Source organism: Triturus cristatus, chromosome 4_1 (genome assembly GCF_964204655.1).
Source record: "Triturus cristatus chromosome 4_1, aTriCri1.1, whole genome shotgun sequence".
Classification (NCBI taxonomy): domain Eukaryota; kingdom Metazoa; phylum Chordata; class Amphibia; order Caudata; family Salamandridae; genus Triturus; species Triturus cristatus.
Genome location: NC_140585.1, coordinates 251815128 through 251838669, shown reverse-complemented (window position 1 = coordinate 251838669; position 23542 = coordinate 251815128). Strand labels below are relative to the sequence as shown.

The window sequence follows — 23542 nt, the reverse complement described above, 5'->3', positions numbered from 1 at the left end:
AAAATAATTAAAGTGTGAATCAGTTTGTTGGGCTCAAAGTCTGAACTTAATGGTCATCTAGAATGCACAGTAGCACACTGAATTATTCGAAGCAAGTAATTATTTTTCTGTGACCTCTTTATATCATTTTGTCTGAATAACTAAGTGACTGACCATATTTTCAAAGCATGCAACACTTGAATAGACGTTTTGGTGCTGGTGTAAAAAAATGATCTGTGTACTAAACTCTCTTTGCCCAATCTGAGGCGATTAAGAAGTCACTCAATGAAGAGGAATGGCAGAACCGTGTAGAACAAATCTTGTAACCAGCTGAATCTAAAGACATGCCTTAAGGAACCATTCATAAGTGAGAATACGGCACAAAACACGGACTGTTCAGGAACATGACAAAGAGGTCTGTGTGTGGACATCCCTTTTGGAGACAATCTAGGCCCCTAACTCAGGATTAGGTCCCACTCATGGTCTTCCAGTGAGAAGTAACTCAGTGCATACCACCCTCACAATGAGAGTGCCCATTATGTAGGCCCCCAAAGCTTAAATGTCCGACTGCACAGCCTACCACACCACATGCATAATTCCACTCGGCAAATCAAATCAAATGGTGCTCTCTGAGGAAAGGGAGAAAAGCCTTTCGCGCAAGGCGGACCCCCTACAACTCCAGCTGTGATGTTGACTAAAGGCAAAGCGCATTTATCTTGTCCATATCAGCACCGTGCCCAATAAGGAGGCATGTGTAACAATAATATTCTGCAACTGCGTTGGGCTAAAGGGACAACCCGCCTTCAAATTATAGTGGCATTAGCACATCAAGGATGAATGTGGTTACTTCTAAGAACTTTGGCAGGGCTCGGAGGGCGACTACTCCACAAGCAGGACACGGGTGCCACAGTCCACTCTTCGCTAGCCCAAGGAGCAGCAGGGTGCGTTCCAACTTCAGTGCAGCCTCTCTTTGGAAGGTCCTCGTTTAGCAGGGCAGTTCTTCTTTGGTCCTCTTCTCCAGTCCAAGCAAGATTTGAGTTCGGGGGAGGGGGGGGGGGGGGGGGAGAAGAGGGGCATATTGGTTTTAATGTGGCCTTACCCGTTTAATTTTAGCCCTGAAGAAGTCCGTGGATACTTCCACGGAAACGAAATACGTGTTGGCTAAGAGTTGTCTTGCTGTTGGCCTAAGCAACTGGCTATAATTGTTTTATTGATGGCCGAAGTAACCGTTATCATACAGAACGTGGAATAAACAAGATATAAAGAAGACTTCTATGAAGAAAAACTGTGCGGACTTATTAATTTACTATGGACTCTTGTTGCTCAGGATATTGAACCTTACGATTCGTGCATGTGTATACTTCTGTCTAAATAGTTGGCAACGTTGGGCTGGAAGTAGAAATCCTGGAGAAAGAGATTTCTGATCTTAATCTAGTGGCGGCAACTAAGAAAAACTATACGATCTTAGAAGGAGGTGTTTTAGATAAATTTGAAGAGGACGTTAAGCAAATAAAGGCACACAAACTCAAACATGATGAATTGGACTATGCCAATGGCACAGTCTTTACCTTTGCTAAACGGTTTGACAATTTGATCAAACAAGATTTGATACGAGGAGGAAATAAACCTGCATCACTTAGTGGTCAGAGTGCCACGTCTTCCAGGAGCCCCAAAAATAAATTACCACAAATTAAAGCCCACAATCTAAGGATCTGAAGCCAAAGACAAAGCTGAAGTATTGAGATTATTGGTTAGCTTGAGTATTATAGTGAAAGTAGGGTCAATAGTATTGTAGAATACCTGTACAATTACTGTCTGAAAGCAAGAAAATCGTAGGCTTTATCAAACAGGAGCAATGAAGAAAAAACACAATTAAAAAAAATGCTACAAAATTAACTAGTAATTGTTATGGATCAAATATTTTCCTCAAAATTGGAGCCTACTGCAATAAATTAAAAGGGATACCAAAGGCTGAGAGAAATCTCTCAATACAGGACAAGATACCATGGAAATGTTTACGCTTGGCACTGGTAGTAGTGATTAGGCTTTCTTTTATCTCTTATTATGATTTTCCTAGGAGAGCTTTTTGTGATGGTGCACTGGATGAAAAAAGTTACTTACCTTCGTTAACGATCTTTCTGGTGGATGCTCAATCTACCTGCAGATTCAACGCATTTTCAATATCCAAGGTGTCGGACTTAATCTGGAAACATTTTGATAGCCCACCACGTCAATATGGGGTACTGGCTAAACTTCAGCGCTGGAAGCAATATTGTTATGTCACCGGAGCCATAAAGCTCCCTACGCCTGCTTCCCCTCCATTTCTATTCTTTAAACACATTTGAGGCAAACAAGGTAACATCAACTGGACAAGGGGCCATAAGATCTCTGAAATAGGACCATTTTAAAGTTGGGTGGCGTCAGTTAAAAATACGCAGGTAGACAGAGTATCCCCCAGAATAGTCATTACCGGAGGTAAGTAACTTTTTCTTCTGAGATATACTTCTAGCTGCAGATTCCTCCCCTTATGAATAGACTCTCAGTACCCAACCCGAAAGCAGTTTGAATGGCTAATTAAACTAAGAAATGCTTAAGGAAAGAGGATTCTAGGTGACCGTCCCTATGCACTTCCGAGTCGAAACAATAAAGCTTTACAAAGGTGTGAAGAGAAGCCTAATTTGCCGCTTTGCAGATCTCTGCAATGGAACTCTCCTTACCAGGACTGAAGTAGAAGTTTTTTGTTGCCCTTTGGTGTTCCTTTGTGAGCCATGGTGTAGCATATCTTAATGCATAAGATGATCCAACTTGATAACGTCCTCTTCTAGATGGCTCTGCCCTTCATCAGGCCAGTGTAGCCTATGAAAAGCTTGTTATCAATCTGGAAGTCTTTGGTAGGGTTAATATATAAAAGCTAGCTGCTCTCTTGGGATCCAGCCTATCAAGCCTCTCTTCCTCTCTAGCAGAATTTAGAGGGGGAAAAATGAAGGTAAAGTGATAGACTGCCTCATAAGAGGGGGCATGACCACTTTAGGCAGGAAAGCAGCCTTGATTGCAGGAGCCAGCTTGTCTTGGAAGAAAGTAGTGAAGAGGGCGCTTGACGTTCAGCATCACCAACTCACTGTTATGCCTCGCCAACTTTCAAACTACAAGACGACTAGTCTTAAAAGCAAGCAGTCACAAGTGGCAACTGTGCAATGGCTCAAAAGGAGAACCACATTAAAAAAGTAAAAATCGAGGAGCCTAGCGCTTGACCAAGATGGCCGCGTGAGCTTTGAGCTCCCGAGACCCTCGTGCCCTCCGTCGTCTATCCTGTATATAATCCTGTTTGTATGCATGGCATCGTGTAGATGACTTGTCAGGGAGGCGATCGATGCCACCCGAGGTCGAATCGCCCACCGGGAACCGGAGTTATGCATGGCGGACGATTGAGGCCCATCTCCGAGGGATGCCAGGGGCTCGAGTTGGCAGGATGCCCGACCTCTAATTGAACAACAGCGGCCAGGCGAGGTGTGAACTGCCGGACGGAGGTCCTTATCCTTTCACTTTCACTTTCTCGCCCTTTGTCTGCCCAGCCCAGGGAGTGCTCGCGTCTGCTTTATTATCATTCGGACGCTCTGCATGCCACACTGGCGACCCATCGTAAGACGGAGCACTCCTGATCTCTCTCGCTGAGAGAGGGCAGTCCGGTTTGCACCGACTTGCTTGAGCCCACCATGTCGGGCAAGGCAGAGGTGGACCGGCCGAAGCCCAAGGCCACCAGGCGGGGAGCCTACACTCAAGCCAATAACATGGACCGCTATGCCCAGCAGAAGGGGTCACCGGGTGCACCGAGCCAGTCCCCGGACACACAGAAGACTGCCTCACCCTTGGCCCCGGAGCTCTCACTGCAGGATGTCATGGGTGCACTCGACGGGCTGCAGACTTCGATTGGGAGACAGTTTGATGCCCTGGCGCACAAAGTGGATACCATCTTGGTGGATGTTAATCTGATCCGCGCGGATCTGGGCAAAACAAATGAACGGGTCAAATCCCTGGACATCAAGACCACGGGCCTCGCCGATGATGTCTCGGACTTGCAGACCGAGGTCCGTAAGTTGCGGACCGAGAGTGATCTCGCCGCCTGTCGGCTGGAGGACTTCGAGAGCCGGGCCAGGCGCAACAACGTGCGCGTTATCGGGGTCCCGGAGTCCTCGGACGAGACGTCAGTGGACCTGCTCGTGGAGGACTTGGTGCTCAATCATCTGCAGCCTAAGGGTCTAGGGAAGTTCTTCGCAGTTGAGCGGGCCCATAGAGTGCCGGGTGGGCGGCCCAAGGTGGGAGCCACACCGAGGCCGATCGTTGCCCGGCTCTTTCATTTTCGAGACCGGGACGCTATCCTGCAGGCCTCGAGGGTAATGGGCCCGGTCCCCTTCCAGAACGCGTCGGTGAATTTCTATCCTGACTTCACCCAGCAGGTGCAGAGGCAGCGGCAGGGCTTCCTGGGGGTGAAGAGGAGGCTTCGGGAGAGGGAACTGAAATACGCCATGCTCTTCCCTGCCAGACTACGTGTGGTGTTTGAAGACCGAACATTCTTCTTTGAGTCGCCTGCCATGGCGGATGAATGGCTGGACGCTCTGCCTCGACGACGCACGGAAGAGGACACTGCCGTAGAAGGGGACAGTGGCCGGGATGAACAAGGTTGATGTCTTCGGAACCGGGCTGACTCGGACTGACTTTAGATAATGACTTGCAGTAAATACGGAGGTTGTGGGAGGACGGGGGAGCTCTTTCCTCCCTTAGGGTACTTTTTGTATATTTTGGGTTTGGTGGGGCGACAGGCACACTGCAAGTTGGGGGGGCATTGTAAGCTGCAGCAGGGGTGCAGGGTGGGGGGGGTTTCCGGGATTTTGGGTTTGTTGTGGGGGGGTTTGTTTCCGCAAGGCATAGTAATTATCTTCAGGACTGTTCCATGGTGGCTCTTCGGGTGTGGGGTGGGCCTCTTTACGTTTGGGGATGGGGGGTAGGGGCTTAAGTGTTATAAGCTGGAATGTTAATGGTTTGGGGGATCGCATTAAGCGTGGGATTGTTTTGCAATTCTTGAAACGGTCATTGCCGGATGTTGCCCTGCTGCAGGAGACGCATCTTATGGGTAATACGTGCTATGCCCTGAATAGGAAGGGTTATAAACTCATAGCTCATTTGGGATTCTCCTCTGGGTCCAGGGGTGTGGGCATCCTAGTCAGAGCCTCGCTACCATTTGAGGTGGATTCCACCATTGTTGATGATAGGGGGAGGTTTGTGGCGGTGGCGGGGCGGTGGGAAGGAAGAACTTTGGTTTTGGTTTCGGTTTATGTCCCGCCGGCCCTGCAGGCCTCCACGTTCACAGATCTGGGTAGGGCCCTGCTGGATCTCCCGGGGGGTATGCTTGTAGTGGGAGGTGATTTCAACGCTGTTGGCTCCGGCCTGCTGGATAGATACCCGCCCAGAGACACTGGGGGGGCTCAGAAGTGGCTTCCAGACTTTCTAGATACGCTTGGCCTAATAGACTGCTGGAGGCTCCGGCACCCCACACAGAGTCAATACACTTTCCACTCCGGGGCGCATGGTAGCCTTTCCAGGATTGACTACATACTCACTCTGGCTGCGCATGCCTCATTGGTGTCTGAGGCCAGGCACATGGCGCGTGGTATATCTGACCATTCGCCGGTGTGGGTCAGGCTGGATCTGGGGCGAGAGGGAGGGGGAAGGGTGGCCCCTATCAACCCTTGGTATTTCCGAGACCCCAAGATGCGCAGCGCGCTGGTAAAGACAGTAGATAATTTTTTCAAGGACAATCAGGGATCCGTGGACTCGGCAGTGTCGCTGTGGGAAGCATTTAAGACCGTGCTGCGAGGGGAAGCCCTCTCCCTTGTAGTGGCTGCCAAGCGGCGGAGAGATGGCGAGGTTTTGCAGATTGAGGAGGAGATCGCGGCTTTGGAGGGAGCGCTGGAGGAGGAGGTTACAGAGGCCTCACTGCATGAGCTGTGCCTGAAGCAATCCGAGTGTAAGGACCTGGTGACGAATGCCGCTAAGACCCTCGGTAGGGAACAGCAGGGCCGTCTGTATGATGTTGGTGACAAGGCCGGGAAACTCCTGGCTTGGCTGGACAAAAAAGAACGGGTCAATAGAGTAGTGCCGGAGTTGACGGGAGAGGGGGGAGAGGTGACTGTGGAACCTGAGAGGATTGTGCAGTGTTTCTCGGACTATTTCCGTATGGTTTATGCCTCAGTGTCGGACAGGCCGCCCGAGGACTCGCGTGACCTCCTGCGTGATATCGCATTGCCCTGCCTCTCTGATATAGATAGGGACGATCTAGATGGTGACATAACGGTCGATGAGGTGGCGGGGGCTATCCGCGCGTTGAACTCGGGCAAGGCCTCGGGTCCGAACGGCTTGCCGGTCGACCTGTACAAGCTGTTTCCGGATAGGGTTGCCCCTCACCTGCGCGCCATGTTCGTGGAGGCGCGGGGGAGTGGGGCCCTCCCGTTGGATCAGCGACTGGCGACGATTGTGGTTATACACAAAGAGGGCAAACCCAGAGATAAGTGCGCCTCATATAGGCCTATCTCACTCCTTAACGCAGAGCCGAAAATTCTGGCTAAAATCCTGGCGGCCCGGTTGATTAGGGTACTCGGTGACTTGGTCCACCCGGATCAATCCGGATTCATCCCGCACCGTAACACAGCGTTAAATCTTCGGCGCCTTCATGGTGTAATCGCCAGGGCGGGCACGCTGCGTGAACCAGCTATTGTGGCGTCTCTCGACGCCACGATGGCCTTTGACACGGTGGAATGGGCATATTTGTGGGCCGTGTTGACCAAGTTCGGCTTTGGTCACGGCTTTGTGAGCTGGGTGAGGTTGCTGTATGAGGGCCCTCTTGCGAGTGTGGTGGTAAATGGCCGGGCGTCGACTCCGTTTCAGCTTGGGAGGGGTACTCGGCAAGGTTGTCCCCTGTCGCCATTGTTGTTTGCCCTCGCCCTTGAGCCGCTGGCTGCGTGGATACGCTGGCACCCGGATATACGGGGACTTAGATGGTCGCCTGAACACGAGGATCGTATATCGCTCTATGCTGATGACATCCTGTTGTATCTTGCCTCACCCAAGAAATCACTTCTAGTGGTCTGTGACGTACTCACATCTTTCGGTAGGAACTCGGGTCTCGTTATCAACTGGAGTAAATCGTACTTATATGTTCTTAGTGGCGAGGTTCCACCGATCCCTCGAACTTGTTCGATCCAGGTTGCTCAGCAGGGCTTCGTGTATCTGGGGATCTTTATCTCCATGGACTCTGCCGTGCGATATGAGAGGAACCTGCTCCCCCCCCCTCGCGCGCCTGAGGCGGGACGTGGAGGGCTGGCGGAGGCTGCCGCTCTCCCTCGTTGGGCGCGCGGCCCTGTTCAAAATGATGTCTCTTCCCCGGTTCCTCTACGCACTGCAGAATACTTTGGATTGGGTACTGGCCAACTACTTTCGGGAGGTCGAAGGCCTCCAACGAACGTTGCTGTGGGACGGGCGGCCGCGAATAGCTATTGCAAAGTTGACGCTTCCATGGTACGACGGGGGTATTGCGCTTCCAGACATCCGACGGTACTATTGGGCCACCCAGCTGAGTGCGATTAATCATGGGTTTTATGGCCCTGCCCTCAGCCCCGGGTATGCCATGGACAGGTGGTTGCTGCGTGGTGGTAACTATTACAGGGCGTTGTATTCGCGGTCCCTGGACTCGTCCCTCACGGGGCCCACTGGTGTGGCGGTGCGTGTGTGGAAGATGGCAACTGACTCGCTGGGTTGAAAGGATAGGCTCACCCTCGCTACCCCGCTGTTTGAATCTGAGGGACTGGGTAGGCTTTGGCACACAAAAGGCTTTGACAAATGGGACTTGATCGGCATCTCCAGGGTCGGAGATGTCCTGATTAAGGGGAGGGTGAAGTCCTTTGAAGAGTTGCAGAAGGAGTACGAGCTGGGGCCATCTGAGTATTTCCGCTATATTCAGGTGCGTCATGCCCTCCGATCAGTCCTCATGGAGGGTGAGAAGGTGCCTGAGTCCTCTCCTTTGGAGGACCGGGTCCTTGATGGCCATATGCCTGAGAGCACGATCTCGCTCATCTATAAGAAACTGATCAACGTCCGGGCGGATATGCTTCTGGGGTTGAGGGACCAGTGGTCTAGGGATGGCCTCGAGTTGGATGACGAGGATTGGCAGTCCGCTGTTTCCTCTCCTAAGGAGGTTGCGATCCCGTCGCGTCTGAGGCTGGTGCAGCTTAAAATACTGCATCGAGTGTACGTGACGGGGCCAAGGCTGGTTCACATGGGATTCTCGGAGGACGGCCTATGCAGGAGGGGATGTGGTATGGTGGGTACTTTCCTGCATATCATTTGGGAATGTGGTGTCATCGCGGAATTCTGGAGGAGAGTCCATGCAGTGATGGGGGAGGTGACGGGCATCGCTATGCAGCCGGAAGCGCGGTGTTGTCTCCTGAATGTCTGGGGGCCCACTGATCATAATGCGGCGCAGACCCAATGGGTGACTCTGGGTAACATGGTCGCTAAGAGAGATATAGCGCGATTGTGGGGATCCATGGGGCCCCCCACATTGACTGAGTGGAAAGAAAATATGGATTGGAGTATGCTAAGGGAGAAGACGGTATATTGCGCTAGAGGCCGCCCTCGGAAGTGGCACGCCATCTGGGGACGATGGAATCAATACAGGGGGGGAATTTGTCTTGCCCCTGATTTGGATCCCCCCGAGGAACAGCTTTCCTCCTAACCTTCTTTCCAGCTCAGTATGGTTAATGGACTTCTTTGGCCTCTGCTGTCCCCCTTCTTCCTCTTTTCACAGTACTGTAAATGGTAGATGATTGGGGTCCTGCCTCCCCTGGGGGGCTATCACCATGGGCATTCAGTGTTCTTGCCTTGCTGGGGGTTGTTGTGTGTTTTGTGTTTATTTAAAAAATGGAATCTTTGCACTCCTCCTTCATTGTACTGTGGACGCGTCTCTGTTCCTCTTTATCGAAGCTGCCGAACCTCCGGGTTGTCGGCTGAATAGCTGTGTCCAGTTTTTTGAAAATAAAGGTTTTAAAAAAAAAAAAAAAAAAAAAAAAAAAGTAAAAATCAAATAAAGATCCCATTATGCCATTATGAAAGGGGTAGACGAAACACGTTGGCGCGGCCCGTCGGAAACTTCATAATTATTGTTAATTTGAAAATGGACAGTGGGTCCAGGAGATCGAGAAAGGCTGAAAACAGACAAGTAGCCTTTTATCTCATAGAGACATCTAGCTGTAGATTCCTTAACTTAGAATATCCCCAGGCGTCAGACTGGATCCGGAAAAAACTTTGCAGCAGCACCTCTGCGTGCCGGGGGACGGCGCCACACGACCCTGCCCTGACACCATCCACATAAGGGACATCAGCGAGGTCATACAAGTCCCTCCCGGCACGCTGAAGTCAGTTTCCTTCTTTTCCGCATGCAACGCGGATCCTGAGTGTGCGGTTCCTCTGGCCTGTTTTCAGGCCTTGTCGACGCTTCGTGTCGGGGAACAGTGTGCGATGCCTTCAGGCTTTAAAACTTGTAATTCCTGTTCGCAACAGATGTCTGCGACAGACCCGCATCTTATTTGTATGTGGTGTCTGGGCGAGCACCATGACTCCACGGACTGCGAGGCGTGCCAACACCTGAAGCCCAAGTCTCGGCGCGAGCGCCGTATAAAGCCGCTCCCGGCGCGGTTATCCAGGTTGGAGCCGTCTCGCCCCCGACTTCTTCAACAGCAGGTCCCTCCCGCTGTCGTTCGACGTCAGGGGCCGCCGTTCGCCACTTGGTAAATCGAGGCACTTGTCGCCGAGGTCTTCGACCTCCCCTTCTTCTTCTGTTGTCAGGAGCTCTGGTTCCCAGAACGTTTCGAACGTGCGCTCCCAGCAGTTGCCCTACCCGCCCTTTCCGGGTGTGGGGGTGACTCGGGCACAAATGGAGGCATATGCCGCAGCTTTTCAGGCCTCCCTTGGCCCCTCTCCCGTCCCTGTGGCGTCCTCGCCGGTGGGTTCGCCCTCTGCGCCAATTGAGCTACCCCACAGGGACGTCTGAGATGTGGCACCGTTAGGGAGCGGCCAAGTTGGGTCCCCCTCTGCGGTTGCGCCGCGTAGCCCCGCTGGGTTCCCAGCGGCGCTGCAGGTGGTTTCTAGTGCTCGTAGCCCCGCTCTGAGCACACCCCAGGCTCCAGGTCAGGCAGTCGCCTGTCCGGAGCCGGGGTCGGCGCCGTACCGGCGCCTTCCCTCCTCGGCTCCGCCTCCATTGCTTTCTCCGGAGTCAGAGCCTAGCATGGATAAGGTGGAGTCGGCGCCGGGCCGGCACCGAAAGCCTGCCTCGCCGGCTCCGGCATCTGCTCCTTCCTCGGAAGGGGAGCTTGTCATAGTCTCGGCGCCAAGTTGATGCCGGACGGAGCAGAGTCGACGTCTAATGACGCCGGGTTGGCGCCCACTCGTGTCGCCTCGGCGCCCTGTCGGCGCAGAATTATGGACTCTTCTCCAGAGGCCTCGGGAGAGAGTTCAGCGCAGTCTTCTCGCCCACCATCACCAGACGTACTGTTGTCTGTGCCCCCCTTGGAATTTGTTGAGCTTCCTCGGGAGCTCCCAGATCCAGCAGGCTCTTCACCTCCTCCACATCCTGCAGGCTCTTCGCCTCCCCAGGAGCACCGTCAGGATCCTCATTCTTCAATTGGACTCCCTTCTGTAGAACATTGGTCGCACCCTCACGGTCTAGGGTGGGTCAGTTTACAACCCTCCCCCACTGATGAGTTGTTGTCTCCTCCACGGAGGGCTACCGAGGCCGGTGCGGCTTTCTTGAGGGTGGTCTCATTGGCCACCTGCATTTTGAGCATGCAACCCCCTTCTGCCCCCGTATCGGTCGACCCCTTGCTTGATATCCTTCATCGGGGGTCCGGGACTGTGGAGCCGCTTCTACCCTTTGAGGCTTACCTTTATGATACCCTTTTAGGTACCTGGGTCCGGCCGGCTTCAGGTGATCCGGTGGCTCGTTTAGTTTTGCACCGCCACCGTCCAGCTCCGCATGATCCAGTCTGTCTTTTTGTACACCCTGATGTACAAGGGTTTGTGTTGCAAACTGCTTTCCCCGCCCTGCCTCCTCTATGCTTCCTCTCTCTCGGGAGTCCCGATGGCTACAGTCATGGGGCAGGAACGTATTTGCCTCCACTAGTGCGGCCCTACCATCCTTGAACACAATATGTGTTTTAGCACGGGCTACTTCTGCCCTGTGGGACTCTGCAGAGTCTTTGCTTTCAGCCACCTCTGAAGGTGCTCGGGTTGATCCCCTTCGCCTCCTCTGGCATGGCCGCGACCTTGCCGAATTCACAATTCGCTCAGCTTTAGATACTGCGGATTCTTTGGGACGTGCTATGGCGTGCTCTGTTGCCTTAAGGCGTCACTCTTGGTTACGGGATAGTGTCTTCCCCAAAAATATCCGGGAGCGAAAGGTTGACTTACCCTTTGATGGGGTTTTGTTTTTTGATGCTCACGCCGAGTCGGCGGTTCATCGGCTCCTTGCGGGCTTTCGTCCTTACACTTGGGTCTTCTTAGGCCTTTCTTCCGTGGTGGTACTTTTTCATTTCGCATCCTTTAGCTGCGCTCTGTGTTTTATATGGGCAGTGAGCCTTCCGTCTTCTTTTCCTATGGCAAGGGTGATTACCCTTTTATTGGCATCCCTTGGATGCGTTTTGCTTTGGGCTGCCAGTTGGTCCGTGTTCCACAGATTGCTGTGTCTGGTCCTCTGCTTGTGGTATTGAGCTGGTGGCTCAGCTCGGTAATGTCATACGGCTCGGAACGTTTGTTCACGGGTTCGGTTAGTTACTGAGCACTTTTGGCTTGGCTTATTGCCCTAAGAGGTGTTCCCCGTTGTTTGGGGTATGCATACTCCATGTGGGGTACTGGTATGCTATTATATAGCTTTGCTTATCTCACCTGGGCCTGGAGATCCTATCGGCTCCATGCGTCGCTTGGTGATCCGTTGTACAACTTTCTAAATTTTCCCTTGTGCAATCTTCTTGCGCCATGGTCACCCTGCCTGTTCCACCTCCTTGGGAGGTTTCTTACTCTCCTCTTCAAAAACGGCTCCTACCTGCCCTTACTGTATTAGGTATGCTCCGGTATGGACATGTTCATGCTCCTGGCTTGTTCCGTCTCTACATATTTATATGTTTATACATTTATGTATATGTGCAGGTTGCTGTGGTTTCCTCTTCCTACATCGCCACCTCTTTTCGGGGCTGCAATGTGTGGGGATGTGTGGGGGAGCTTTTCAGAGTTGTTGCAAGTTGCCCATAGGTTCCTCCTTGCTTCCTCTTACTGGGGTGACAAATGCTCCCCTTTTGGGTGTTCCACACCGTACGTACCTTTTCTGGAGTGGTTGGTCTCTGATTCGGATCCTGGTTTCTAGCATTCCTTTCCTCCCATGGCCGGCTTTCCTCCCCCTCTCTCACCCGCTCCTCCCCCTCCCTTACTGCACAGAAGAGTTTGTCGGTGTCTTGTTTCATTTGGATCCTCAATATGCAATGCAGCAGTTATCTGGGGGAAATGGATTTCCTAATGAATCTGCTACAATCATCTTTGAATGCATTTTCATGTGCTTAAAGAAAATGCATTATAAGGTGGCGGTGCCATTTTTTTAAACTTTATTATTTGTTTACCATTCTGAGATGGCAAACACCCGTCGGAGGGGCCAGGGAGGCAGGGCTGATGCCCTCGGGATAATAATGGCGTCCGTCATCCATTGAAATAAGGCATCACTTGAGAGGCTTGGCGCCCTCTGTGCCCATCACCAGGGACCCCCCCCCTGTGACCCGCGAGACGCAGCAGCTAGAAGTGCCTGCAGGATCACACCTTCTCTAGCCTGCCTCTAGCTGTACAGTTTAATTTCTGATTCACTTTATTCAAAGAGGTTCAATTGAAATTCTAGAAGAACTACAACTCGACTTTTAATTAAACAGTCCCATTTGCCTTTTTAGATCAAATGCTTTTCAAACAAAAACATTCGAACTTCCTTTGTTTAATAAAAGCCGCACATCTGTTAATTGCTTTATTCCTTGACACACACACGCACAATGTGCTCTAGTTTTGTGCATAGTGTATTCCTCTGAGTCGAGGAAGGCCTGCAGTTCTTTTCTCTGCCAACTCCAACTTGATTTAAAAGCCTCGTGTGAGCTAGCCGCTGGTGTAAATTCCACCGGGGGCAGAAGTCTGGCATAAGGGGCATTACTGAACAAAAGTTCACTCTCTATTCACTATCTGGACTGAAAGACAGACACTGGTGTTTGTACATTCCTTGCTCCACTGACAGGATCCGCTGCACCTGCCGCACTATTGATAAATGTGCCCCTGCACACAGGCTCTGGGCTCAGGGCAGTAGCGCTCAGCAGCAGTCGTTCCTTGTTGAGATGGTGCAGGGTAAGTGGGTGTGGCACTGTGTGTGTGCGTATGACTCAAGCATAGCAATTTGCAACCAAGCATCTTAGTGAAAGTGAAAATGGAGAAACTACATCAACAATAAGCATTGGCATGGTGCAAAATAGTGACTGCCACACCTATGTTACCCTACAGGAGATCAGGGAGTGATCAATACACTTGGGCACCTAAATACTGCACTATCTCTGGCTTCCAATGCATGCCCTCTAGTTCCGGAGGTACATTTCCATCTTCGTGCATCTGGAACAGGTTAGTTTTTAGCCAATTCACCAAGAAGTCTCCCCGAAGGCTGAGAGAATACGGGCCACCCTCACTAGTTCTGTATGCAGATTATGAAGGAAGAGCACCATATCATCTGTGTAGAGGGACATATAATGAGTCGTCTCACGTATTTGAAAAACCAACAAGCATTGGCATAGCCAATAGGTCTCGCCTTTGGGACCTTATAAGTATTTAGTTATGCAACACAATATCATTGGTACAACAACATCAACTGTTGCATGGCTAAACACTTCTAAGGTCCCAAAGGCGAGACCTATTGGCTATGCTAATGCTTGTTTATTCTCGGGACACACTCTATGGGATGTTGTGAAACCTATTATAAGAAATGTGACAGTCATATTGAGCTCTCAGCCCCTTATTGTTAAAATAAATTAAGGAAAGAGTGCAGATTAATTTCTGTGATGCTATTGTGCTAATGATGGTGATTAGAATGTTTTTATATGCAGCGTATGGGCTAGTCTGTTAGGCTCCGGTTGCATCTCTTATGGTTCATTTGAACCTCAGTTGGTGTCCTGATTGTGCGCCATTAGTGGAAATGGGCCTTCTTTCCTTGCTCTGGTATATGGCTCAGACCATTCTACCTGCCCCCTTTTTTATATGGGTATGGTGTAGCACCATTCTGGCATTTTTAAGGACTAATGCCATCCCGTTATTTCTGCTCTTCCGAGCTGCTTGGGTTGCTGTCGGGCTGTTTCGCCACAGCCTCCCCCCTTTATCCATCACTCTGATGCCGGATAGGATGCAGACCCACCTCCCCCTTGGGGTATGGCTGTGGTATCTATTCTTAAGTTAAGGAATCTGCGGCTAGATGTCTCTATCAGATGTACGAGTTACTTACCTTCGGTAATGATGTATCTGGTAGAGACGTTGTCTAGCCGCAGATTCCTTAACGCCCACCCAGCCTCCCCGTTCTGCGAGGGCTTTGCCAAGTGGGGTTCTCCGCTGGCCTCCCTGTTACAGTTGGCATTGTTTTTTTCTCTCCTAGGTGCTTAAATTGTTGCGTCCCTTTAAAATTTGCCATAATACCATTGATCTATGATATTTAACTCGACGCTTGCAACCCATAAATGTGCGCACCGGCTTTTTGAATTCCCCCAACAGTTATGATGGGGTTATGTATACATTGTCTCTATTCTCTTCAAGATGAACTAGAACTACTAATGAGGTTTAAAATTAGTACAATTTATATCATTCTTATTTTTAGATAGTCTGGGCTGGAATCGATCTACTGGAACTCTGACTGTGGGTCCTCCAGATGGGATTCCCTGTGATGTATCTTTTGAATTACATTTTAGAATGACCTTTTATAACCACCAATATAGGTGAGAATACTTGACTCCCAGTTGTCTGACAAGTTTCTAGACCTTCTGCCTTTATATCTCCTTTTGGGAGGTCTTCAATCAACTTTGCGCATTTATATATAGTCTTTAACAAAGTGGCTTGTGGTGCTTTTACTTTTAGACCATTGTAACTGCTATTAATGCTTTGGAACTCTTATTGAGGGGTTTCCAGTAGGAATTCGGCTAATATACCCTTGTGATTTGAAGCTTACAGGATCACTGCTAATTACCAATATTGGTGAGAATTTCTGACTCATTTGTCTGAGAATATTGTGTTGTCATTTGTTTGCTAATGTCTTAGGCTTTTCCTTCACGTCCTGCTTCTTCTTTTGTCATTTTAATTTTATATAAATATATGTTCTTCTCCCTTTTTTTCCAATTTTCCCTAAAAATCTTTATTATTTTGCTACTCTTTTCTGAATATCTATTATTCTCTTTTATATAAAAAAAAGTCATGATAAATGAATTCATGTATATTAGTGTATATATAATGTGTTGTTTGTGGTATGTTGAATTTTGTGTTGTTGAGGAGCTGTTTTATATATGTATTTGTGTATAATTATGTGCTGTCTTGTGTCAATTGTTTCAGCCCTGAAGAAGTTCTTGTGTAAAGAACGAAATGCGTTGGCTGATGTCTGACTGCATGTGTTACTAAAAAGAATAAAAGAAACTTAAAGGACTTCCTTATTAGCGTTCGGACTCTTTTCCTGGTGCACCTTACATTCTCTTAAAATTGCTTGTCTGGATTCCAGTGGAGCCCAACTGCGGCGGACTTTGGAAGTGTTACACACAGGACATTTACATTTATCTAACGGGGATTGAGGTGCTGAACCAAGGGCCAGCCGCAGTTTTTGGAGTTTGTAAATATTAAATAAGTTAGCACAAGGTTCAAGTCCCACTGAGGCATAACGAATGGAATTGGAGGAAAAAAATGTGTTAAGCCTTTCAAGAAACGGTTAACTACCGGGGACTTGGAAAGAGAAGGCTGATATTGCAGCCGGAGGAAAGCCGAGATGGCAGAAAGGTAGCCCTTGATAGTGCTCAGTACAGAGCCCTGTGGGCTAAAGAGAGAAGGAACAACAGTACTTCAGAAAGAGGGGCAGAAAGGGGATCCACAGCCTTTGCTGTGCACCATGCCACAAATTTGTTCCACGTACAAGCGTATACCGTCTTTGTGGAGGGACGCCTGGCTGCCAAAATTACGTCACAAACTTCAGGAGGCAGGTTGAAAGTCTGCAACTGCTGCCGCTCAATCCCCACGCAAGGAGGTGGAGACTGGACAGGTTTGGGTGGAGGACCGTACCCTGCTGCTGCGACAGAAGATCCTCCCGAAGAGGATGTCTGATCGGAAGATAGATGGCCATGTTGAGCATACCAGACTCTTCGTGTCCAATCCGGAGCCACAAGAATGACTTGGGCCCGGTCGCGCCTGATTTTCTTCAGCACTCTAGGCAGAAGTGGTATAGGTGGAAAGGCGTACAACAGACCGCAAATCCACTCGCGACGAACAGCGTCGCCTAGCAAGTGCTGCCTTGGAAATTCCAACGCACAGAATTGCTGACATTGCGCGTTCTCTTCGGTGGCGAATAGATCTAACCAAGGCTGTCCCCACTGTTGAAAGAGACCTTGCACCACCTCTGACTGAAGACGCCATTCGTGATCCACCATGCACCTGTGGCTGAGTTCATCCGCCCTGGCGTTCAGAGAACCTGCCAGGTGTTGAACCACCAAGGAAATGCCTTGAAGTTCCAGCCATGTCCAGATGCGGAGGGCCTCCTGACATAGCGTCCACGACCCTACCCCGCCCTGTTTGTTGCAATATCACATGGCGGTGGTGTTGTCCGTGAACACCAGCACTACTCTTCCCCGGACAGATGGAAGGAATGCTTTCAGTGCAAGACGAATCGTCCGGAGCTCCAGAAGGATGGTGTGAAGCCTGGACTCCGCCGGAGACCAGAGGCCTCTGATCTCCACCTCTCCCATGTGGCCGCCCCATCCCAGAAGGGAGGCATCCGTCACCACAGTGTGGTCTGGTTGAGGAAGGGAGAGGGATCTGCCACTGACCCAAACCTGGTTCGTAAGCCACTACTGCAATTGTCGAGCAGTGCCCTCCGAGATCTGGACGCAATCGGACAGATTCCCCTGATGCTGCTCCCACTGGAACTTCAGGTCCCACTGCAGAGCCTGCATATGCCACCTGGCATGATTGATCAGCAAGATACTGGAGGTCATGAGGCCCAGCAGACTCAGGGTCATTCAGACCGAAACCAGTGACAGAGGCTGAAAGATCGGAATCATAGCCCGAATATCCCGGACTCGCTGTTCGGGAGGATAGACCAAAAACGGGGTCGTGTCCAGAACCGCTCCAATGAAGAGGAACTTCTGAGAGGGAATCCGGTGTGACTTCGGCACATTGATGGAGAACCCCAGCAAATGCAGGAGGTAGGCCGTAGTCTGGAGGTGGGAGACGACTGCCTGGGGCGAGCCCGCATTCAACAACCAGTTGTCGAGATAGGGGAAGATTGAAACCCCTGATCTGCGCAGATGAGCTGCGACCACCGCCATCACTTCCGTGAACACCCGAGGGGCGCTGGTAAGGCCAAAGGGGTGCACGGTGAACTGAAAGTGCTCGTTGCCTACCGTGAACCGCAGGTAACGCCGGTGGGCCAGCAGGACGGGAATGTGAAAATAAGCATCCTGCAAGCCCAACGCTACCATCCAGTCTTGCGGGTCGAGGGCAGAGAAGTCCTGAGCAAGCATCAACATCTTGAACTTCTCCTTCCGGAGGAAGCGATTGACGTCCCTGAGGTCCAAGATAGGATGCAGGCCCTTGTCCTTTTTGGGGACCAGAAAGTAGTGGGAGTAATGACCACGACCTACTTCTGGGACAGGAACATACTCCCTTGGCCAAGACAGCCGTAACTTCCTGCTGGAGAAGGGCCAGATGATCCTCCGACATGCGGTGGTATCGGGGTGGCATGGCTGGAGGGTTAGTCTCGAAGGGGAGGGAGTAGCCCCTTCAGACTATTTGCAAAACTCACCTGTCCTAAGTGACTAGTTGGGTTTAGAGGCAGCTGCAAAGGGGGGGTTGGTGGACTGGCCCGCCCGCTGGCCCCCGGAACCTCGCCGGTTGTTCATCAAGGTGTTCTGGACATCCTCTGAAAAGCCAGTGGACCTCATCCAGGCATAGCGCCGAAGCACTACCGACATTGAAATAGTCCTGCCCAGAGAGTCAGCGGTGTCCAGCCTACAACACATCGTAAACTTTGCTGCATCTCTACCGGTGGCAAAAGCCTAGGAGAGCACTGCCTGGGCCTCCTCCAGACACTGAGGCAGCACTTGCGCCACTGTATCCCACACTGAGTGCGAATAATGGCCCAAGAGACATGCAGTATTTACGGACCGCAATCCTGAGCTGGCAGAAGAGAAAATTTTCTTGCCAAGATGAGGAAAGTGGGTTCGCCCGGAGCCGGGCGGTGGCGTCGGGCGATCATCCTGTCCACGGGAGCCACCGTATTTGTCCTGGACCACGTGCCCAAAAGGACATCAGCAAGGGCCTCATTTAACGGAAGCAGGGGCTCCGAAGAGCTCGTCGCCAGTTGAAGCACCTCAGTCAGGAGGTAAGTCCTGACCGCCACCGTAGGAAGCTTGAGGTGGAGAGCCTCGTCCGCCCTACGCAACACAACAGCGTATGATGCTCCCTCCTCCATAGCCACGGTAGGAGGAAACATGATGCCAAGGTCGGGTAAAGTGCCAAGACCACTGGCATCCCCCATTTCCTCTCTCCGGTCCTGCTCAGTATCAAGCTGGACAGTTAAAGGGTCACCTGACCCCTCCCAGTCCTCCTCATCTTCCTCTGGGTGCCACTGCTATTGGAAAGGGGCCCCATGAGTGAACAGGGGCATAATAGCCCCACCCGGTGCCAGATCCGGTGTCGGATGACGCCGGTCCGGCTCTGTGTCCACGCCGGGAAGGAGGCTGGGGTTGACGCCGGCCTGGGGGGCCGTCGGGCACGGTATTGGTGCCATCGGAAGCGGCGCCGGTGGAGGTGTAATGAGGTCAACCGGCGCTGATCCAGATCCAGGCCTGGATCCAAGGGGGGCCTGCGGCGCCGGAGCCTGCGGCAGCGAAGACCTAGGCCCCAACCGAGTCTGCGGGGCCCGAAAGCACCCTGGCGGGGTCGGTCCGCCCAAAGATGGCATACATCGCCTCGTAGAACGTACAAAGCTGGGCATGGCTTGCTCCAGGTCCTGGAAAAGGAGGGAAGCTCGGAGTCAACTTCGGCTCCACGCACGGAGCCTCGGGAGTGGCACTACCCGCGCGCCTCGTCGGATCGGCCGACCAACGAGGAGAAGGCGAAGAGCGACGATGCTTCTTCAACTTCTTCTTATACTTCGACTTACCCTACCCAGAGTGCGAAGACTTCGATGACTTCAAGCCGGAATGATGATGGCTCTGCGACTGGTCCCTCTACCTCCCTCTCATCCGGTACCTCGAACGGCACAGAGCAGACGATCGTCCAAGCAGCTTTCAGGACCGCTCCCGCAAAGCCTTCGGCGTCAATAACCGACAGTCGAAGCACGACTTGGGGTCGTGGTCATGCTCCAGGCAAAAGAGGCACACGCAGTGCGGATCCGTCGCTAACATCAATCGGTTAAAGGAACCGCAGGCCTTAAAACCGGGCATCCCTCGTGCACTTGTTCGGAGTCGGAGACTCGAAACAAGACGTCGACAAAAGTTAGTCAAAAAAGTACTGAGGTACCGCTCTTCCTGGATTTGCGCTGGCTGGTGCAGAAAAAGAAAGAACTGACGTCAGTGCGCGAGGGCGGCGTTTGAGTAGCTGCCGCAATGTCATCCCGGCGACCACGACGCCAACGACGGACGCAGAGCCGACCGATGCCACCTCCCGACGCGCAGAGGTACTGCTGACGGAAAAACTTTTCAGATCCAGTCTGATGCCTATGGGTAATTCTAAGGTAAGGAATCTATAACTAACGTGTTTTTTTTCAGATGTTGTGATCAGACCCAAAGCACCCCAAGCAGATGCTATGCGGATCCGTGATTAACATTTGATCATCACAATCCCTGCAAGTTTTGAAACCTGAACGCTAAAGGAGGAGACATCTCTGAACTGCATCTGTACGGAATTTCTCTTTGAAGAACAATGAGACATCCTGGGGAGGAAACCTCGAGTAGAGTGAAGCACTGGATTCACATCAATGGCACATAAAAAAGGGGACTGACGTCAGGTAGCATTGGCGCTTCATAGCTAAAGTGATGTCACAATGATGTCGATACTAGCATGATGAGCTACTGAGAAGTTTCCAGATTCAGTCAGATATTGAAAAGGTGAGGAATCTGCAGGTAGAAGTAGCAATCAGAAAGCTTTTATCCGAGTTGTCTGTTACCAGTTTGTGCAATAGTCAAATTGAATTCCTCATCCCCCTCTAATATGGTGCAATTTGTACATACCAGGTGACAGAATATATATTTTTTAATTCTTCAGTCGAGTCGTATTAGATCAGCTAAAAACAGTCAATGGGGGGTATTGGGCATTCCAGAGGGAGACTAGCACAACTACCAAAGAAAGATTAAACCGAAGGCACATCTAATTTCGTGGGACATTTGACCTGAGAAGCCAGAGCTTCAGTACAACACTTTAAGCGTTTTCAGATTTTTAGAGCAGGAGAACACTGTTACTTTGAAAACTTTATTTTCGGTAACTGACATCCAGTAGCATAAGGGGCAAAGACTTGAAACAGAATGCTAAATCTCTCACATTGGTGCTTTCCCAGCAGTTCTTCAGATAAGTACACCTAGAGGATTCTACTACCAAACAAGTGGTTGAGGGCTGCTGAAGAGAGAGGCATCCTTTATAATGCTACTGTAGGAAGCTGGCTCTGTATATACTATACCAAAGTGAGGTATAGTGTGCACAGAGTCCAGTGGAACCCCAAAGGTAGGCAGAGGCAAAGTTAGATAAAACCTTACTCTCTATTTGTGGTAGTGTGTTCGAACAGTATGGCAGTATCAGAGGACAGTGTTAAGCATTTGTTGAACCCAATCAATCAGCAAATGATTTCACACACTCAAAGACTGAACTTCAGACCAATTGATTTAGTATAAAAATATTCTTTTAGTTTATTTATTTAATAGGACCAAGCAAGCCTGGCACAGGTAAGTTGATAAATACTTTGCAGTAAATATACAGTTTGAAATGCAATTGTAAATTTACTTTGAAATGATTACAGTTTGAATTACTGGTAATGCAATACTGTGAAATGCTGTCATACTTTGTATCGACTTTGCAAAGAAAATTACAGCTAAGTTACTTTTACGTTACTTTTGAGATAACTTTTTCTACTCAGTGTGATATACCTAGATATCACACTGGGACATTTCCTAGAGAAAAGGTATGTAAAATCAGTTTTGCACAATTGTTAATTTTCTGGTTTCCATACAAATCAATTCCAGAGAAAAGGAGTCAATGGATTCCTATGGAGAGAAATGACGTTAAGGGTTACTAGGCAAGTAATCCGCCTTTGGAGTTGAGCTTCTGGGGTTAGAACAAGGGTTCCCCAGGGTCAAGGATGCACTCTTGTAACATCCTCAGCGGCTGGGTGCAGAATGCTGAGGCCCAATGTTATCCAATGGGGGATAGGGGGCCTCCGGTTGGTGGCTGCTGGCAAGCAGGCCACTGGGTTGTTGGAGCAAAGCTCCTGGACTTTAGCTCAGGGCAAATGGGGAAACAAGTTAGCACTAAAGGTGCACCCTCAGCAGCACTAGGGCGGCCGAGTGCAGGGTGCTGTTTCGACGTCGGGCACCCTGTTGGTTTCAATGGGGAACCTCCGGTTTGGAAAGACACTGCAGGCTCGGGACGAAGGCCTTCTGGGTGTGACCACCACTTCCAGAGGTAAGTTGGTAAGTTAGGGGTTGGTTAGGCACTTACGGTTTGGGCACACAAGGCCGTGGGGTGTCAGGTGTAGGGGTGCCTTTTGGGGTTGGAACTATCAGCTCCTGGTCGTGGTTAGGGGGGCCTTCTGGATTAAGGCTGCAGGCGTCGGCCGGAGGCTTGAGGCAGGTCAGGGGTGTGAGAAAGTGCCCTCTTTCTTGCATGCTATGCCCCCACTTTTTGCTGAATTGCTGATGTACTTTGGCTGAGTGTGCCCTGGGCTCCTGCCAATCAGGTGCCCAAGACCTGTGTTCCTTCCCTAAAACTGCATTAAAGCCTAAAACCCAATTGGCATCTCTGGCCACCTGTCAGCCCCTGGTAAATGGTACCATAGGTACTGTGAGAAAGTGCCATCTTTCTTGCATGGTATGCCCCCACTTTTTGCTGCATTGCTGAATGTACTTTGACTGAGTGTGCCCTGGGCTCCTGTCAATCAGGTGCCCAGGGCCTGTGTTCCTTCCCTAAAACCCAAATTGGCAAACCCTGGCCACATGTCAGCCCCTGGTAAATGGTACCCTAGGTACCCAGGGCCTTGTGACCAGGGAAGGCCTCTCAGGGCTGCAGCACTTATTGTGCCACCCTTAGAGACCCTGTACCCTAACACAAACACATTGCCCTTGCAGGCGGGGTGTCTGGATACAAGACAAAACAGAGAGTCGACATGGCACATATCCCTGTGTGCCATGCCCACAAGCTACACTGCCCTGGCATACATCAGCCACCCCTCTAGCTGGGTGCCCTATGCCAGTGGTGTGGGCACAGGAGCATGAGCCCTGTGCCCCTACAGTACCCAGGTCCATTCCTGGGCACTGTGAGTGCAGTGCTGCCATTTAAGAGTATATGGTGCTGGGAGCTCGTCAAACACGAACTCCACAGCACCATAATGGCAACACTGAAGACTGAGAAGTTTGGTATCAAACTTCTCAGCACATTAAACCCGCACTGATGCCAGTGTGGGATTTAATGTACAAAGCACTGCAGAGGGCATCTTAGAGATGCCCCCTGAAAATGAACCTACAATCCACATCTTGTCTGAGAGGCTGCCTAGGCTGCCACACAGCAGACATGTTGCTGGACCCCTGGATGGAGAGCCCCTGCAGGGGGAAGCTTCAAAGGCTTGCCGCCGTTGTGAGCTTCTCCAGGCCATTTGCTGTACCCAGCAACTGGCCCCCACCGGTTCTGACCCCCACTCTGGCGGGAAGACTGGCCGGAAACCCCAAGTAAGGACAGGGGATGTGCCAGCCTCTGACAACCCCACCCCTCAGGTGGGGGAGGCGAGGTGAAGCACATCTCCGGGCTCTCGCCATCTTGAAGATGGGAAGCCCTGCCCAATCAGGACTAGGCTACTGCCCCCCTCCCACAGGAGAGTGGCAGAATAGGGGGTGTACCCACCCCAGGGCAGGGACCCCATTGGTCCCTGCCCTTTACCTACCCCACTGGTTCGACCCCCAACTTTGGGCGGGAGACCCGGCGGTTAAAACAGTGAGGAAGAGAGGTGTGC

At 51.1% G+C, this 23542-nt stretch overlaps 1 protein-coding gene across 1 annotated transcript in view; it reads right to left on the bottom strand.

The window, feature by feature from the left end:
* Nucleotides 1-23542, bottom strand: part of NUP205 (nucleoporin 205) — an 839084-nt gene that overhangs the window by 137989 nt on the left and 677553 nt on the right. The window lies entirely within an intron of this gene.